Here is an 8,297-nt window from a genome sequence, read left to right on the forward strand (position 1 = left end):
GGCAAATTTCCAGCCAGCGAAAGACTTTTTTTTTTTTTTTTAATGTAGATAGTGCCTGGAAAATGTGGAGAATGTGACACCAGGTTGTTCTCTGGCCTTTGTGTTCATGTGCACACCTGTGTACCCACACATCCAAATGTGCATACATGTGCACATACTTTATATCCATGATTAGAGATATTCTCTATTTCTGGACATTTATACCACATGAGCATTACAGATTGGCAAACATTCAAGAGCATCACGTTCTCTTGGTTTTAGTTGTGGGAACACAGAGATTTTCTTTGAACTTTTTGTGTCAGGTTTTAATTCCATCATTTGTTAGTATGTGTAGTAGAGGCTCCAGCCACTTACATCCCACCAACAGTGTATAAGGGTTCCTTTTCCCACACACTCACTAGCATTTATTGTCATTGTTTTCTCTGTTTAAAAAAGATTTTATTTTTATTTTCAATTAGGTGTGTGTGTGTGTGTGTGTGTGTGTGTGTGTGTGTGTGTGTGTGTCGGCGGGGCGGGGGGCAGCATGTTTGCACACGAGTTCAGCATCCTCAGAGGCTAGACCAGGGCATCAGATTCACTGAAGCTGGAGTGACAGGGGGTTGTGAGCTGACAGTCTTGAACACTGAAGTTTGGTCTTCTGCAAGAGCAGTACACTTTCGTAACTTCTGAGCCATTTCTCCAGCTCCAGCACCGTGTTCTTGATGATAACCATTCTGACTGAAATATGATGGAGTCTTTAAGTCCACCCCCAACCCGTGTGTGTGTGTGTGTGTGTGTGTGTGTGTGTGTGTGTGTGTGTGTGTGTGTAAGTCAGAGGACAACCTTGGGTGTCAGTCCTCACTTCTCTTCTTTGCATCAGGCTCTCTTGTCCACGACAGCCGCCTGAGAGCCTCTTGGATTCTCTCTCCCTCCCTCCCGTCTCGCCACAGTCATTCTGGAATTAAAGATGCGCACATCATAGGGGTTACATGAATTCAAACTAAATTCCCCACATTTGTGCCACACTTTACCCGCTTGGCCATCTCCATAGAATCTTAGTGTAGTTTTAATTTTAATTTCCCTGATGACTACGGGCGTTGAAATGTTATTTTTGGTGTACTTGTTGGGCGTTTGCCTTTGTCTTGAGAACTAAGCCGCCTGTTGCTTTACTTTGCTTATTGACTGACTTGACTAGTGTGTGTGTGTGCACACGCGTGCTTTAGTTTTTGAGTTATACACACACACACACACACACACACACACACACACACACACACACTCTGGATATTAATCCTGTGTGTGATAAATATCTGACAAAGATTTTTTCCCATTCTTAGGCTTTCCACTATGGTGACTGTTCCGAAGAAGCGGGTTGATGTCGTGCGATCTCATTTGCTAACTTTTATAATTGTTTCTTGAGTGAATTGACGTCCTATTTAAAAAGCCACTATGTATGGAGTGTTTTTCATATATGTTCCTCTGGTGGCTTCAAGGTTTTGGGTCTGAGGTTTCTGATCTACTTTGAATGCTTTCCATACGGACGGGGGGGGGGGGGGGGAGAGAGAGAATGAATCTAGTCCCAATATTCTGTCTGTCGCTGCTCAGCTTCTCCACCACCCCCTGTTAGAGGAACTGTCTTTTCTCCAGCATGTTCTGGGCCCTTTTGTTGAGACTCAGAGGGCAGCAGCTGTGTGGGCTTATTTATGGATTTTCTGTCTTACTGGTATTCCTGTCTGTTTTTGTCCTGGTACCATGCTAAAACAGTGACTTTTATAACGCAAAATGCTGAAATGCTTCTAATGCAAAAATTTGGCAACACTTAGCAACACTCTTACTTTAACCCATGAATCCCGCTGTAGCCTAACATCACAATTCCTTCAGATAACAGAAAAGTAAATGCACCCAGGATTATTGCAGAACATATTTGTAATAACAAAATACTGAAAATGTACTAAATGCACTGCGATATACCTAATGAGGTATATTATGAGGTGGAAGAATAATGAATATCTACATAAACTGGTAGTGAGGGAAGTCTATGTGAAATTCTATAGAACATTTCTCGATAGAAGTTAGGTAGACATTGCTAGCTTTTAACAACTGGCATGCTGCATTTTGGACAGGGATCGTTATATAGCCAGATATATATAACCTAAAGCAGGAATCAATTATGTTTTTAGGTTTTGAAGCTTGGGAGTGAGGAATGGTGGAGGTGGGTACAGATGGCTTTTCAGGCCAAGTTAAGTTACCAGCCTTCCTGACATGCTCACCAAAGCAGCTCACTTAATGTGTAGTTTTGACAAAATACAGATCAGAGCGATAATAACTACGTGTGTGGGTTTAGGTGGAGGAGCTGAACCACACTCAGCTCTGGTCTTTTACAGTTCTCGTAGACAAGCCATGCTGGCGTGGGTGGCAGCAGTAGACCACGGGCTGGCGAGCCGGCCTTCATTTCTCCTTAGTCTCTCTATTCTGACAAGCTGAGTGATGGCACCACTTGGCAACATTTCCCAGTTGCAAACTGCTTCTGAAGAGGAGTGCTCCTCGGTGCTGTCATTCCAGCGGCATTTAAAAGCCATCTCATCCAGTGCTCTTTTCTCGTTGTGTTCCAGAGGTCCCTTTGCATTAGTGTTCTTATCATTGTGTGTATAGACGCGCGCGTGCTAAGACTCGTTCCGCTTTTCGCTGAGAAGAGCACAGCATGGGCTTGAAGCCTGTGCTGTGAAGCTCTGCTCCAGCTTCGCCGCCTTTTCGCCAGCGACCGAGGGGGAGCCCCTCCCTCTGGATGTCTTTCCTGCGCCGTCTACTGGCGGAGGTGAACATCGTACCCTCAGCAAAGGAAAACAACACGTCACAAAGCCCCGGAAAGTGGTAATGTTGGCAGCAAAGACGGTAAATTCAAAACCCACGTGGAGCGTGATTCTAGACACCCCACAGAGGCATTCCTGATCAGGCTTGTCTTTCTCTTCAATATGTAATTCACAAATATATATTTTCATTGCCTAATGTATAATGATGTGTTTCCTCTGCCAATCTAAAAGGCTTCTTTAAAAACTCTCCAGGACACTTGCTCAACTACGTTCAGAGCTGCTTTATGTGTGATAGCTTGAACCTGGAAACAACCTAGATGTCCCTCAATCGAAGAATGGATGAAGAAAATGGGGCATATTTACACAATGGAGTATTTATTACTCAACTGTCAAAAACAATGACATCAGGAAATTTGAAGACAAATGGATGGAACTAGAAAAAAAATCATCCTGAGTGAGGTAACCCAGACCCATAAAGACAAACATGGTATGTACTCACTCATAAGTGGATGTTAACTGTAAAATAAAAATCCACAGACCCAGAGAGGCCAGGTAACAAGGAGGGCTCACGGGGAGAACTCATGGCTCTACCAGGGAAGGGGAAATAGAGGAGACTTCCTGGGTGGACTGGGATCAGGTGGGCATGGAAACTTGAGGGATCCGGTTGGGGGTGGGCTGAGGGGGAGAGTGCTGAGAGAGATGACTGGAAAGGGGAACTTTATGGTGTAGGGTAGAAGTCTGATGCAAGGGAAACTCCCACGGCGTCTACAAGGATGGCCCCGGCTAAGACTCCTGGCAGCCGGGGATGCATAGTCCGAGCTGGCCATCCTCTGTGATCAGATTGGTGACTACCCAGGTTGTCATTGGAGAGCCTTCATCCAGTGACTGATGGAGGTAAATTCAGAGACCCATGACCTGCTGAGGAGAGGGAGGAGGGATTGTAGGAAACAGGGGTGGGGTCAGGAACAATGCAGGAAAACCCACAGGACAGCTAACCTGGCTCATAGGAACTCAAAGAGTCTGAACCAACAACCAGGGAGCCTGCATGGTATTGACCTAGGCTCTCTGCATATATGTGACAGTTGTGTCACCGCGAGGAGCTGCTGGTGCCCATTCTAGACACCATGCCTTCCTTGTCATGGTAGACTGCATCCCCTCACATTGTGAGCAAAAATAAATGTCTCATCCTCAACAGGTTTCTGTCATGTTGGTCACACAATGAGGGAAGTAACTAATCCAGCGCCTGTCTTTGTTTCCAATGTGCCAGCCTTTCTATTCTTCAGGACACATCAATTGAGTGTCTTCAAGGGTACATAATTTCTCTCTCTCCCTCTTAAAAGTTTTTCCAATTTTGTGTATGTGAGTATTGTGCCTACATGCTTGTAGGCGCACCACATATATGCCGGGTACCTGTGGAGGGCAGAAGAGGGCACTGGATCCCTGGAGCTGGAGTTACAGATGGTTGTGAGCCACTGTGTGCATGCTGGGAACAGAACCTAGGTCCTCTGCAAGAGCAGTGATTGATCTTAAACCACTGGGCCTCCTCCCCAGCCATACTTTCCTCCCTAGCTTTTCAAAATAGACAATAGGAATGTGCTGCCAGGCTGTAGGTCTCTGAGTTAGAAATATACATTCCATCATACATATTAATCCGTGTATGTTCCAGACTTCTGCTGCTGCTTTGAGAAAATCAACCAGATAGAGGAACGGTTTGTTTTGGTACATCTTTCAGAGGTTTTCAGTTCATGGTTGGTCTACCCTGTGGCTTTGAGGCCTGTCGTGAGGCTGAAGCGTCATGGTAAGAGGGTGTGGTAGAAGAAAACTCCTCATCTTGTGGAAGCCAAGAGTTGGGGGGAGGGAAGGAAGGGGGAGGAGAGCAGAGAAGATATAGAAAAAGAGGAGAGGAGAGGGCGAAGAGCAAAGGGGCCTGGGGCGAGGTGTGTTTCCCAAGGGCATGCCCCCCAAGTACACACTCCCTCAGGACATAGCATACGTTTCCCTGCAAATGCCATGATTCTGTTCATCTCTGCTAGTGAATAGATGGTCATCATGTGTATGTACCACATTCTACTCATTCATACACTCTGTTGATAGACATCCAGGCTTGTTCCATGTTGCAGCTGCTGTGGATAGTGTAACAGTAAACAGGAATATGCAAGTGTCTCTGTGGTGTGTTGTTAGATCCCTTTAGACATGTGCCAGGAGTGCTATAATTGGATCGCGATAGTTCTGTTTCTAGCTGAAAAATTTCCATATTGATCTTCCCTGTAGCTGTGTATAAGGGTTCTCCTTTCTTCACATCCTGGATAGCACCGGTTGTGAGTGTTTTCTTGATGTTAGCCACCATGGTGGGGAGAGAGAGAATTTCAGAGTAGTTTTAATTTGCCTTGTCATGATGGCTGAGGAAGTTGAAACCACTTTCAAATATTTGTTGACTATTTTGTTTCTTCTTTTGCAATCTGTCTGTTCATTTCAAAGGCCTTTTTATTGACTGGAAGGTTTATTTATTTATTTATTTTTAATAATCTGTAGGCTTTCTCTTCACTTGGGATTGTGTCTTCCACCTTTTCATTTAATGTGATCCCATTGCTAGTTCTTAGGGGTGACTTCCTGGATCATTGCAGTCCTTTACAGGAAGTATTTGTCTGTGTGGGGACCCTGTAGTGTTCTCCTGTTTTCTTTGGTCACAAAGCTGCCGGTCTTATTCTTAAGGGTTTTTTTAAAAGATATAAATCTAATTCCATTCTTCTGCATGTGAATATCCACTTTTCCTATTTGTTGAAGAGCCTTTTTTTTTTTTTTTTTTTTTTTTTTTTTTTTTTTTTTTTTTTTTTTGCCTTTGAGGTACTGGGAATTGAACCTGGGGCTTTGTGTGTACTAAGGAAACAGTTTACCACTAAGCCAATCCCCAGCCCTGCAATGCATGCTTTGGACACCTTTAGAAGAAAAAGAAGCTGAAGAAGCAGAAGGATGATGAGGAAGAGGAGAAAGAAGCCCGTGATGACACTTAAGTGGCTATAGCTGTGTGGTTTCCTTTCTGGGTTCTCTGTTCTACCATGAGGTTTGTGCCAGCACAATGCTTTTTTATTGCTTCGACTCACTGAGAGAGTGAGGCTGGGGTCCAGTGAGCTCCGCCGCTCTGCCTGTCTTCACCTCCCCAGCACTGGCATGATGAGTGTAGGCCACACTCAGAGCTTTATGCACAGGCCAAGCCTGTGTTTCCTGCTTGTGTGGCAGAGTGCTCGACACCCTCCCCCAAGGTATCTCTACAACACCCTCTGTGGCTTTCAAGAGACTGTCTTTGTTCTGTGTGTCTAGTGTCTTCATAAAACACGCAGGGACTTTGTTTTCTAGTCTTACTTAGTTGGTGTTCTAAAGGGCCCTTTTATCTGGATGGACATCTCTTTCCATAGCTATGGGGGATTTTCAGCTATGGTTCCTTGTATAATTTGATTAATTTATCTTTGTCCCCAACTGAGTGTTCCAATTCTGCTATCTTGTCTTCCAGCTCTGCTATTCTGTCCCCCTGTGATCCATCGTACTGGTGAGGATTCCCACTGAAATTTCCATGTAGCTTATTGAAAACTTCACTTACAGTGTTTCAGATTGTTTTCTGGTCCAGCCCTTCTATGTCTTTAATTGAATTCCATTTTTGTATCCTGTATAAAATTCCTCATTTTATTTAATTGTTTGTCTTCTCTTGGAATTCATTTAGGAGTTTGAGTCCTCTTTGATTTATTTGAATATATTTAAGACAATTATTTTGAATTTTTTGTCTTAAATTTTATCTAATTCACTCTTATTGGGGGCTGTTACTTTGGGATGGGTAATTTTTGGAGGACACAGCTTATCTTGGTTTTTCATGTCTCTCTTTTTTTTTTCCCCCTGTTGGGACTGGAAGGGTGTTCTGGAAGGATGGATGCTGTTATGTCTGGTAGCTCTGTCCTGACCTGGTATTTTGAAGGGTAGAACATCAAAGCGAATCCTTTATCCTTTGTGCTGTTACTAGGGCTGTTGGGGTCTGACCCAGGGCCCTGGGAGACCTGACAAGGTAGCCCCCCTGTCCTTAATAACCAAGTTGAAGAGACAAGTCATGGTGAGAAGCAGAGAGAGGAGATTTATTCAGTGTGGAATTGGGAAGAGGAACAAAGAGTAAACTCCTCCTACTTAGATTTTCAAAGACTTAAAAATTTAGTAGCAATCTATATTAGAGATAGTGGAACCAGGCTCTTACTTGTATGACTGATAGACATGTAAATGGGCACAGCTTTTAGTATGAACATTATTTTTAAAATGCATAACATTTTCAAATAAAACTGCTGTTTGACTTAGCCATAAGGTTTGTCTTAGTCAGGGGTTTCTATTGCCGTGATGAAAATCCATGACCAAGGCAAGTTGGGGAGGAAAGGGTTTATCTGGCTTACACTTCCTCATTGTAGTCCATCACTGAAGAAGTCAGGACAGGAACTCAGAAAGGGCTGGAACTTGGAGGCAGGAGCTGATGCAGAGGCTGTGAAGGGGTGCTGCTTACTGGCTTGCTCCTTATTGCTCAGCCTGCTTTCTTATGGAACTCAGGACCCTAAGCCCAGGGATGGCACCACCCACAATGGGCTGGACCTTCCCACATCAATCACTAATTAAGAAAATGCCCTCCAGGTTTACATACAGCCTGATCTTATGCAGGTTTTTTCTTTTTCTTTTTTTATTTTAAAGTATTTTTCCTTTCTTTCTTTTATTTTTTTTTTTTTATTTTTTTTTTTTTTTGGTTTTTCGAGACAGGGTTTCTCTGTGTAGCTTTGCGCCTCTCCTGGAACTCACTTGGTAGCCCAGACTGGCCTCGAACTCACAGAGATCCGCCTGGCTCTGCCTCCCGAGTGCTGGGATTAAAGGCGTGCGCCACCACCGCCCGGCGCCTTTCTTTCTTTTAAAAAAAAAAAACATTTTATTGATTCTTTGTGGATTTCACATCATGCATCCTGATCTTATTCATCTCCCTATCCCTTCATATCTGCCCTTTGCCCTTGCAACCTCCCCCCAACCCTACCAAAAAAAATCCTGTCATGGAAGCTGTAGTGTGGCCCAGTGACTCACATGGTATAACCTTTAGCCCATACATCTTTACTTGCAAGTATTCGTTGCAGTGAGTCATTGGTCTGGCTTGATGCCTCTGGCTTCCGCCACACTAACAATACTGGGCCCTCCCTGGGACTCCTCTTGGAGCTTTGGATTTGCAGGACCAGTTCATTAGATGGGGTGGATGTTGGGGTGGGTCAACTCATAGTCCTGGTTCTGGGCCTGGGTGGTAGCTGGGTTGGTCAGCCCGCCAACTCTCCCTCATCCTCACCACCAGGGCCAGCTCTCCAGCATTGCCTAGCTGGGGCACCCTAGCTCACCTGATGCAGCAGGCAGCAAGGGACAGGGCCAATCCTGCTCTCACGCCCTGCCCTCGGGGGCCAGCTCACCTGCACCCGCAGCACCAGGGTCCGCTCTATGGTGTTGCCCAGGTGA

This window comes from Peromyscus californicus, unplaced genomic scaffold, assembly GCF_007827085.1.
Source record: "Peromyscus californicus insignis strain IS unplaced genomic scaffold, ASM782708v3 Scaffold_9__1_contigs__length_137607984, whole genome shotgun sequence".
Taxonomy (NCBI): domain Eukaryota; kingdom Metazoa; phylum Chordata; class Mammalia; order Rodentia; family Cricetidae; genus Peromyscus; species Peromyscus californicus.